The following is an 11,551-nucleotide window of genomic DNA, read 5'->3' as shown; positions in this document are numbered from 1 at the left end:
AGTAGGAGGCCATCAATGCAAAATACTGTTCTATGCAGCCTTTGACCTTTATCAAAGATGAAGTGATTAAATAAACTATTAAAGACACATCGATTAAAATGGATACACTGGCCATTCTGAAAGCCATTCATTCCACGTGGGCTGTTGCCATGTGCAAACATAGAATGTTTCCCTCTAGGAGCAAGATGCACTTGCTGATCTGTGGCAAGTTCCAACTGTTTCACCCCAGGTTTCATGCATAGCTTTCTATTGGGTGCATGAGAGCACACTCTACTTAGACTCTAAAATGGTAACAGAGCTACGTCATTCCGAGCGTGAATTCCTATACATGGACCAGGTGTGCTTGCCAGTGGGTTTGCGGCAGGTATTCACCATTCCTGGTCTATGGTCTTAGCTTGACTTCTTCTAGGAAGGAAAACAGTCTCAGATTCCTAGGATTCTGCATCAGTTGCTGTGTACCAATCATTGACTTCTCTGTGTGTGATGTGAGGTTAATGAGAAAATACAGTTTGCTTTTTTTGCCTCAGTGTGTAGACGCCACTGAGCAAACTTACCCAACTGCCATTTGCTTGAGACTAACTTCTGACATATGGATCAGATTTCAACACACAAGCAGACATGCACTGGTTTCATATGAAGCAAGCGTTCACTTGATATCCTGTGTACATAGCAATATATATGTAACTAATCAAGGGTGGAATATACCAAGCTGCACTCACACAGCCGTCCACCTAGGATCATGAACTCTATTCAAGTGAACCAAACTGAAGACAGAAGCTTTCTGTGATGCAACAGAATATTTCTAAGGAACATGAGTGACTTTTTAGTAGTCTGAGATGGAATGAAAAACACAGTCACAGTATTTAAGGATGTACTAGAGTAAGAGACAGTGAGTACAATCATCCTCTCCCTGCCCCTGAGCTCCCCCCACCCCCGCCCCCATGACCTCATGATCTTTCTTAGCTTTGTCCTGACCACCTGACCTTACAGAGCTCTACCTGGTCCAGACAACCACATAAACCCCACAAACAAATAGGGGGTTGGTGCAGCCTTTTCGGATTTAGGATCATGTTTAAGCTTATGAATCAGATTTTTCTATGTGTGGACATGACAACGATGGAAAAACTGTAATTTAGGACATATTCTCTTTATCCTTTTATGTAGAATTTCACTTTAATGTGATGCAAATGACAGTAAGAAATACATTCAGTGACTGTTAAAGCCTTTCCATTAAAAATTCTGTATGCATTTTACATTCTAATTCATGTACAGTCAAAAACCCTGATAAAATCACAGTGCTGATTTGGCTGCTGCACTTATCGTATTAATGAGGATACTTTATGCCTTTTGAAAATTGGGATATGGTCCATTATGTGATTGTAAATGATGTGATTGTATCACATAAATTTGTTATTCAATCCCCCCCTCCCTCCAGTCAGCTTTGTATATAAGAAGATTCATTGGTGAGCCAGAACCGAGGGCAGAGAACTGAACTGCAAATTACTTTCCTTCTTTTGTCTTTATTCCATGTATAGGAAAGAACATAATAAACATGCACACGTGTGCGTGTCAGTATTTATGTATATTTTGTCTTCTCCTCATTTTATAACTTTCCCTAAAAACCAGAGAGTAAAGCTCAAAGTGAAAGAAAGGAGCAGACAGGCCAGAGGCTCGCAGAAGTACACGGTGACTTCTCCCACAGCCACAGCTACTCCCTTCGCTTCTGAGCTGATCCTAGACTGAGGATTTTGCTTGAAGATAGATCTTTTCTTCCCCCGTCTTGCAACAAGTGAAAGGTTTGAGAACTGTTGTTGTTTAAGGTTTCCTGATTTTGAGTTGCATTTACATTCCTAAAAAATACCAGCTCCTCTTTCTGTTTATTTTTCTGTCATGCCTGCCTAATTAGTCATCATTTGCTCCCACGAGCACCTAGTGAGAGTGATCTATGAACACAGCTGCAGGGGGCCTTTGGCTTCTTTCTGCCCCTGTACCTTCTGTTTCTGAATCCTGCCATAGACGTCTACCTTGGTAAAGGTCAAAGAACTATTTTTTTCCCCTCACCAGAGACACAAACACCTCCCCAGCCATCAATATCTTCAAAGTCCCCACAGAACGAATTAAAGTATTGCCAGCACAAGTGGCCTCAGAACACTCAGGTTAAAACAAAGGAGGGGACCAGTGGCCCTCAGCTGAGTCCCTCGTAGTCTCGAAGGGCTGCACACTTCCTTTCCTCTTTAATGATGGTCTCCGGCCTTGTCATGCGGTTGTTCGAGAGTAGTCCACAGACCACAGAGTGTTCTTGCGCCCAAGTCTGGGCAATTGTCCATTGTTGCCTGCGCTTCTGTGTCTCTTAAACATTTGGCTTGGGATTCCTAAGCAATTTGTAGGCTGGGTATTTTTTTTTCTTTTATTCCTTCAAAAATTTCTCTTCTATTGCCTGGAACCTGGAGAAGTAGTGGTGCCCCTCACAGTGGAACAAGCTCTGGGGTAGAGTCCTTAGAGTTTGGAAATGCAAATGCCCAAGTTCTTGGCACACACCTGGCGATTTCACATTTCTGACTTTTTCTTGCTCATCTTAAAAGCTGAACTTTAGGCTTTATCAAGCTCTGTGTTTTCCCAGAGTTCAGCTATTATGGATGAAATCACTTTTTTTTCTTTTTAAGGTCTCTGTCATGTTGCCACATCAAAAATGCAGTACCAGGGCTCCTGGGTGGCTCAGTCGGGAAAGCTTCCAACTCTTGATTTCAGTTCAGGTCATGATCTCATGTTCGTGGGATTGAGCCCCACATCGGTGCAGAGCCTGCTTGGGATTCTCTCTCCCTCTCTCTCTCTCTGCCCCTCCCTTACTTGCTCTCTCACTCTTTCAGACTAAATAAACATTAAAAAAAATACCGTTCCATATGCTTCCTCTCCCTTCCCCCACCCAAAAGGAGAGATGCTACAGGGAACAATATGCCTAGGAGAATACAAATATTATTGTAAATTATATATTTTAAATGGCTTGTGGGAAAAGAGAAGTAGCTTGACTGAGATATACCAAAAGCTCACAGCGGGTCTTTTGTGATGGGAGGTAAGTTTTTTACCTTATTTCAGATTCAAGACCAACAAGAACTTTGTACAGTCTTCTGGACAAAGCTTGCTCCATCCTAATCTGTGCAAATCCACTCTGTTGTGTTGACTGCTCTCCTTACTAATCAGCCCTACACAACTGTACATTTCTCAGGAGTTATACACACTGCATTTTTATGCTTCTGTTACTGAGTGGCCTTTTTCATACTTTTGCTTTATCTTGCATTCAATTACTCACAACTTGGTCTGTAGAATAGGATACCATCGTTGCCTACATTTAAGCAACAGCACATTATGTCATCTTGCTTCATATATTTTACTTCTATCTCTCTTAAAGGCAGCGCATTTGAGAAATCTTGGCTCTGCCTTTGGGGAGGAATCATTTACCTTCTTTCATTCAGGCTGAAATTTGTCTCCTCACTCCCTTTGTTAATAAAAAAACTTATTTACATCTTCTCAGATCCTATTAGCTCGATTGCCTAATTCTTGTAGTTTTAAGAACAAGTCATTTTCTTGCTTTCAATCATTGCTGGTCTATTTTATGGGTTCCACAAGGCCACATTTATATGTCTGCTTACTTTCTTTGGAAAGCTTTTTCTATTTCACTCTGACGTGCAGCATCATGTGCATGGTCCATTTCCCTCCCACGAATAGGAAATATGAGGACATATGGCTAAACAGTCTTCCTGTAAAAGAGCAGAGAGGAAGATATTAGGCCTAGCAATATTGCCCATTGGGCTCTATGTCTGAGGATGAGCATATTTGATTCTATATGAATTTGCTCGGGTCTTTCTTCTCTCTTGTCTTTTCTAGTGTCTTAATACTTCCTTAGAATAAATTTTCCCACCTAAGATGGAACTCCTCCTTTCTCTCTTGACAATGCCGAGTAAATCAGGGTGTGGAATATTACCCATGAAACCCACTCTCTGAGAGGTATTGCTGGCTGAAGCCACGCTGTTCATACACCATTCTATACCCAACTGTGGATAATAACAGAATTGATTTTACCCGAGGAAAGACAAAGGAACCTCGGGGCTGCTTTCTGCATTATTTTGTTCTCAGGTTATTCTGCTCTGAATGGTAAGATCTCTCACCAGAATACTGGGTCACATTTAGCTTCCTTTATAGCAAATCCCCTGTAGGGTAACTTCTGGCATTGGGCTATGAGGTATTATTGTTCTGTGCCCGTGTGTGTGTGTGTGCGTGCGCGCGCGTGTGCGTGTGTGCATGTGTATGTGTGTGTGTTATCATCAAATTATAACATAAATAAGTTTGTGTTTTCAGGTCCCATGAATACCCTTCTTCTTTTTTATAAATATTAAGAAAGTATATTTTGAGCTAGAGACTAAAACCTGGCTTTCAGGTAGTGTGAAAGGTGGGTTTAAAGAAAAACTGTTCTTTAATAAATTGTAATATGACCATGAATAAGTCAACCTACATAAGTTATAAGGGCAATACTGATAATAGCCACTATGAAGTGGGTGCTTAGTATACCTCATGGATGTTCCAGTTGTCTCCAGCTTATTAACTCACCAAATTTTCACAACTCCTTTAGGTATGTATTACTATTATCCCTATCTTCCAGATGTAGAAATTGAGGCATAGAGAGATGTTTTACTTGTTCAAGCCATGGGTGGTAAGTGGCAGACCCACAATTCAAACATGTGGCATTGGCTCCTCGATTTTGACTCTTAAGTACCTCATTGAGAGGAAACTCTACAACCTTTCATATAGTGGTCATCGTATCAGCAAGATCTTTCACAAATAATTTAAGGAAATTCTGATAAAATCACGTGTAATGGTAATGACTTCATTCCTAATACTTGTGATTCTTTTCAACTACATTATCCCTTAATAATAAAACAACCCAACACTCTGTCCTGAGTGCAAAGAATTCTGGAAAGTTAATAACATATAATGGTGATAAGGGTGGTGGCCTTTAAAAAAAAATTCCAAACCTGGTGTGTTTGTGATATGATTCTTTTACTATTGCTTAGAATTCACGTTTCCATCTCAGTCTACGTTCTGTTGGTGATCCCTGATTCACCTTTATGAAGGTGAATAGGTGCCTAATACTCGGCAAGGGTATCTCTGGAAAGCTCAGAGAAAGAATCAGCTAGAAGTCTCAGTTGTGCATGACCAGACGTGCGTTCCAGGGCTGATCTTCATAATCATAATTCTCTGTTTACAGAGAAAGTTAGCGAATGTTTAAGGGTCCGTGATCATTGCAGCTTTCTGAGCATTGTTAACTTTGGGTGTAGTTCTTTTAGCTCATTGCTCCAGAGTTGCCATGAATGCGCTTTAAAGTCCTACATACACACAAAGAATGTATTAGATGTTCTGGAGTTGTGAAAGTTCGAGGAATATTGGATTTTATGTTTCATATAGTATCTATTACTAGCTGACTATCACTTGCTTCTAGCTCACAGAGAATTAAGAATAGTGAATGGAATGTTTTGCTGGTTTTGTATGTGTATTACCCGTTGGATTGTGTGAATAAGCATCAAATTACTGGTCAGGAATTACAAATTAGTACAATTTAGCGTAAATATCATAAAGCTTTCTGGAACCCCCAAAGAATCTTTCTGTCTGGCTCTGGCTCCTGCCGAGTCTTCACTATTTGATCAATACATCAGATCAAGAATAAGTGGAGCCCCAAAGTCACACCATCTTATCAAAATAATTATCTTTAATTAATATAATTATTGATCATGTAGTAGAAGTCACTGTCTACATGATATAAGGCTTTTAGGATTTCATGGGAATGCTTTACAACTTAATTATGTTTCCCTGGGAGATTATAACATAATTCAATTTATTTTCCCATGTGTTTCATCAATCATTATGTGAATAGAAGGAATATCAGAATCTCATTTCTCTGTCAATTCTTGAAGAATTTAGACAAGTCATTTCAGTAGTACAGAGCTGATTAGAAGAAGACAAGGTCCCTCCTACATGAGATTGATCCCCTATATCACTGTTGTGTCGGTGCCACATTCTGTTGCTTTTGTAGTATGTGACGAAGCTAACCGCAAAAGCCCGTGAAAGCTTTTGTGTTCCAGCTTTCATAGCAGACCGAATTCAGGCCTATGTAAAGTTCTCTTTATTGATGTGTAAGGATCTATGTTCTTCTCTGGGCCTTGGTTTCCTTATCCAAGGAGGCAGCTGGTATCTAAGCTTCCTTCCACGTGTAAAGTTCAGTGCTCTAGTTTTCCTTGTGCTTTAGCTCTTCTAGTGTCTACGGCGGTGCGTCTCAATGTTGAGTGTACTTCTGAATCACTGAGAATCTTGTTAAAATGCAGACTCTGAGTCAGTAGGTCTAGGTGGGACCTGGGCTCCTGCCTTTCTAACAGGCTGCCAGGTGATGCTGAAGCTGCCGGTCTGTGAATGACTCTTAGTAGCAGGGATCTAAATGATGCACAGAGACAGAGGGGGAAAGACTAGCTCTTTATCTTCCTTTGGTAACGTCTCCATTTGCTTTCCTCCCAGGGCTACGATTCTCGATGACTTTCTTCTGCAGATCACTGCAGCGTGCCTCCTCTTTCCTAGCTCTACCACACGGAATTGGGGCTTCAAGAAGACTGAGTGCATCCATACAGAGCACAAATCCCTTTGCCAAGAAGGAAATCACAGAGCTTATCAGGAAAGATGTGTGCCTGTAATGTCAGCCATCCCCGGCATGCTGAAATATGAAATAAATGAGGTGGAGTTTAATTTTAGGGTCTACAAATTTGTAATGTGTTCATCATTCCTGTTGCCATTTTGCATGGCAGGCTGAAGTTGGCGGATATGTTTTGTGAAGAGAGCTGCATTTGAGTTCTGGTTAAATCGAGCACTCACCCCCTCTCCTGTCCCTTCTCTAATCTCCTCTTGCAGTGATGAGAAAGAGATGCCACGTGTCTTCGAGGGGGTCCCTCCTGGAGGTGTGCATCTCTTTTGCTTTCCTGAGGGCAGGCTCTTTGGGGGATTTTCCCAAGCCCCACTGCAGACTGGCCTTCCCCAGCAGAGGGCGCGCTTCCCCAGTGCCGTGGCCCCAGAGCAGTTTCCTCCTCTCCTGGGGTAGACTTCTCTCTCCCCACTGGGCTGGTTAGGGCTCCTGGAGGATCAGAAGTGGGCTCTCAGGAGGAGAGAGATGAAGTCTACTCTAAAGGAGAAAATCAAATCAAATCATTTCCGATCTGAATCAGTGACTTTTAAAATGAAAGGTCTACTTGGCTACTGTTAATGGGCAGCTTTTCATAATTCTCAGCTATTACAAGACTAACTTTCCTTTCTTAAAGCTTCTCTGAACCTGGCATTGTCCGGCATTTGTATCCTTCACTTTAATGAGAGCTAAATAAGAATTATATAGGGAATTTTAATAATTCTCACTGGACAGTTAATTAAGCAGTGAGGAGTCTTTAGAACTGTTACTCTTTCTGCCTTTTACAGACAAGTGCTTCCACAGATTCCAATGAAAGAGGTCACATTTATACATATATATAAAACGATGTGTGGGTTAGTAATTTTTCTCAGTAACAAATGACCTCCCTAACGAGCTGAAATAGTGAAGTAAAAATCCACCTTTTGTGGCCCACTTTCCTTGAATTCTATTCTCCACTTCTCCTCAAACATCTTTGCGCAGGAAATGAATTCCCTCTACCTTTAGGGGGGTGGGTAGAGGGCTTAGGTGTGTTGATCTCAAGTTTTCCAAATTTGTTGTTCCTCTGTAAATCATACGGCCACAACCCAGCCCAGTCATTCATTGTGAAATTCATTTCTTTTCTTTCTTTATTTTTAAAAATCAGTTTCTGTTCTTCCTCATTTTTGATGGATCCTACCACAAACTTCAGCTAGAGTGAGTGCAGACGACCATAACATCACTCTCACATAGAGGGTATTTTATTAAGTCCAGCAGTTAAAAATGTACAAAGTTCCTTGTAATAATCCATTCATTCTGTTCTCGCCTGATTCTTGGAGTAAGCCTGCACAATTATTCAAATCCCAGCTTTTAGCTACAGCATACACCTCGCCATGGGGCTATGCCTCTGTAATCTTGCTTTGGTCTTGCATGTCAAATAGAATTAACTCCCATAAGAAATGTGTGCGAAGACAACCCAAAGTGTCTAATCCTGCTGCTGTCTTAAATTTCTGAAACTCTGAGCTGTCATCTTTTTCTATTGCTTTGTTGAAGTTCTCACTTATGCTTCAGTCCATCCAAAGCTGGAGTTTAGGAAAATTTGCATTTTTATATATTTTTTTCAGTTATGCTCTCCCTTGGCCTTTTCACATGTTCTCTTTGTAGAAGGATTTTTTTTTTCTCCCTTCAAATTCCAAGACCATTTTATACACAGTGGAATTTCAACGAGAGGTGAATTCACTTCTTTTTTTTTTTTCCCTGAGAGTACACAACTTGAAACACAGACAACACTAGTTGAAGATTCACAAGCCAAATCCAAACAGACGTGGGCGAGGGTGTGCGTGTGTGGATGTGTGTGTGTGAGTGTGTGTCTCAGAGTATTGGGTGAGAGAGAGGAGAGAAGGAATAAGGATACCATTATTACTGTACCTTAACCACTCGCCTAGCTAATCACAAAAACTAATTCTGTCTCGATTGAATCTCAAACCGCATCATCTCCCTCCTGGATAAAACGCTTGGTGAAATGAGTTTGATGAGGCTACTTGTATGTTGTATTAAGAGTAGATTAGCTTGATGAGTGATTTCGTACTCTTCCTTCTCTAGAGAGCATACTGTTTTAAGATCCTGAATGCTGAGAGTGGCCTCTTCCTTCTTCACCATGTCCTGAACTCCGTTTGCCACCTCCTGCTATTCCTGGACATGAGGAATCTGGAAGAATACGCCGTATCTGGAACGCCAAGCAAGCCCTTAACAAATATGTGTTAAAGCCCTTTGAATGAGTAAGAACAGCTTGTTCTATTCTTTCTGAGTGACTTATCCTGTTGCCTCAATTTACAAATTATATCATTCAATCTGGAAATGAAAGCTGCCCAGATTTTAGTAAACTTTCCTCACAGCCTGTGTGTTCAGTCGGATAATTACACGTGGTCCCTATTTTTAAATCACCAGTTATTCAGCATCGTGGGTTTTTCGAGGCGTCTTGACTAAGTGAGGTGTGGAAGGGTAAAACTGTAACTTGGTGTGGTGGATATTTAATAAGTGGTAAACCGCAGCATTCTCCATTTGAAAGTTAATTAAGGCCACTAGCTGACCGGGCTTGTGCAGCAAACATGTTCATGGTTTAGCCATGGAAACAGTCACAACAACGCTCAGCTAAAAATAAATGGCCTTAAGAGACATTTTTTCACTGATCACTCTTGAATGCTTATTGTTTTTTTAATAAAGGGGTTGTCACATTTTTGAGGTAATCCCCACTAGCACCGGTTCCTTCAGAGACTTGGAAGTTTTCCTTATGCCTGGCCGCTGGAAATCAAAATGAAGAGTGATGTTAGGGGACAGACACATGACCAAACAGCGTTTTTAATGCTGTGTGCAAGAATGTCTCTCGGAAGGTAATCATCTGTTGTGTTCTCCTGGGTCTCTTTGCCTAGTTGGTAATGGCTTTTAATATGTGGATGCAACTAGTTTGGGCACAAGATTAGTGAACTCTCTAGCTCACTAATAGTTTATTTGCTCCAAATTGGGTTTAAGTTTGTCGAAGAGCCCTCCTTTAGTGACAGACAATATAATATGAATTACGTTTCTGTGTGCTCATTGTTTCTTCGTGATGAAAGCAGTGTAATAAGACAATATATTTTACTGTACAATATACTACTTTGGCTAATAGGATTGAAAAAGCACATTAAATGTAAATGTCCTTTCAGCATTTGGATGGTGAAGTTAGATTGTCTTATCAGATATCTTGATACTGCTCTGGGATCCATCCGGCAGTATTTAGGGCAGCTGAAATAGGTGATAGCAATGTTCCAGGCAAATGTGAGACCGGGCTGGAACCAAGGTAAAGTGGTATCAAGGAGGCCGAAGCGATTCTGAGGCTTTGTTAGACTGCTTGATTTCAAGTTGTTATCAATGGAGCTCTAAGGATGCTGTCTTAAATCACTTTGGCAATGGACACACTGTAATCTTGGTCCATGAATCCTTCCATTTGATTTTAAACCATCTTCCTGACATTGGAGCATATTGGACCAGGTATTACAAGAATTCCTCTGCCTTCTCATCCATCCATACTCCAGTGGGTCTCTCTAGGCACATCTTGAGCAGAATTTTGAGCTCAGATGACAGTTCGTCCTTGACAGGACTTGCTAGAGGAAACAATGGCACAATGGGACAAATATTCTTACCATCTTCCAAGAACTGTATCTTGTATGTTGCATTCACAAGCAAATAGAGATCCTATCGTGGTCTGAGGGCCATAAAAATTCAGGTCTCGATTTAAAACATCTTCTTGTTTATCCTGGCCATATCTGCATCAGAATATTCTACATGAAATTGGCCTGGAATTGTCATCCCGACAGATTCTCACTTGTGGCTCTTTTTAGCCTAAGATGGACAGCAAATGTCAATCTCTGCCGTTATCAGCTGAGTTTTTCGGGCTCCGTTTTTCTCATTGGCTACTTTAAATGAATACCATTTTTGCTGGTTTGTTCCTCCTCCTTCCCACTCTCCTTTCATTTTTGTTATTTGTTCTAATTTAATTTGAAATGCCCAGCATCTGACTGTAATCAGGTGAGGAGGCTCTGGAGACTTCCAGCAAGAGCAGGTCTCCTGAAAAGGGTCTTTTGGACACGACAGAATGAGCCTTTATTTATTATCTCAGGGATAACAAAACCGGGAGAGAGCAAGACTGCGTGGCGGCTGTCCTTTCAAGCGGCAGCAACTTAGTGAAACACTCCTGTCCCTAGGGTGTGAACAGACCGCCCCTTGGCTCAAAGTCATCCTGCTGTCCCTGGCTGCTGGTTCTCTAGGCCAACAAAAACAAGCATAACAAAACATACAGAGAAAGTGTCAACAGAAACCCCTCTCTTAGAGCCTCGCTTTTGGAAGTGGACTGGATTTCTTGCCACACAAAGGCTCTGGGCAGGGTGTCGTTGGCCACGGCCACCTACCTAACTCTGTGACTCCTGTCCATGAGGTGGGACACGTGGCTCATTAGGCACACGTGATCTCACCCTTCCGTGATTCCCTAAGGAAGACCCCCAGATACCCCGTGCACCAAATGAAGATTCCTGAAGAGCTATAAACGCTGGCCATTGCAAAGAATCATGTGCGCTGAAATTCTAACTTCATAACCTGCAAAAATGACCTTCCCTGACCCTCAGTTTCTTCTTTGGTAAGCTGGGACAGCAATGTTTCTCCTTCTCATTGTGGCAGTCGAATGAAATACAGAGATGTGTTACAGCTGAGCAAAATATCAAAACGTTTATGCCAATGTAAGGTCTGGCACGTAGGGCCAATGGAACCATGATGTAATGTGTTTGAGAGATAGGGAAGCAGGGCAGAAGTATAAGATATTACTGTCGTTAA

The 11,551-nt window shown here is 41.4% G+C and overlaps 1 long non-coding RNA gene across 3 annotated transcripts in view; it reads left to right on the top strand.

The window, feature by feature from the left end:
* LOC131485063 (uncharacterized) overlaps window positions 1-11,551 on the top strand; it is a 240,984-nt gene that overhangs the window by 189,617 nt on the left and 39,816 nt on the right. For 2 of the 3 annotated variants that reach the window (XR_009248610.1, XR_009248609.1), the window contains exon 5: window positions 8,792-8,967. This is a non-coding gene — a long non-coding RNA (uncharacterized LOC131485063). Of the gene's footprint in view, window positions 1-6,450; window positions 6,773-8,791; window positions 8,968-11,551 lie in introns of those variants that run through there. The other variant, XR_009248611.1, reaches the window with a different exon arrangement.

Source organism: Neofelis nebulosa, chromosome 9 (assembly GCF_028018385.1).
Source record: "Neofelis nebulosa isolate mNeoNeb1 chromosome 9, mNeoNeb1.pri, whole genome shotgun sequence".
NCBI lineage: Eukaryota > Metazoa > Chordata > Mammalia > Carnivora > Felidae > Neofelis > Neofelis nebulosa.
This window is presented reverse-complemented; position numbering and strand designations above follow the sequence as displayed.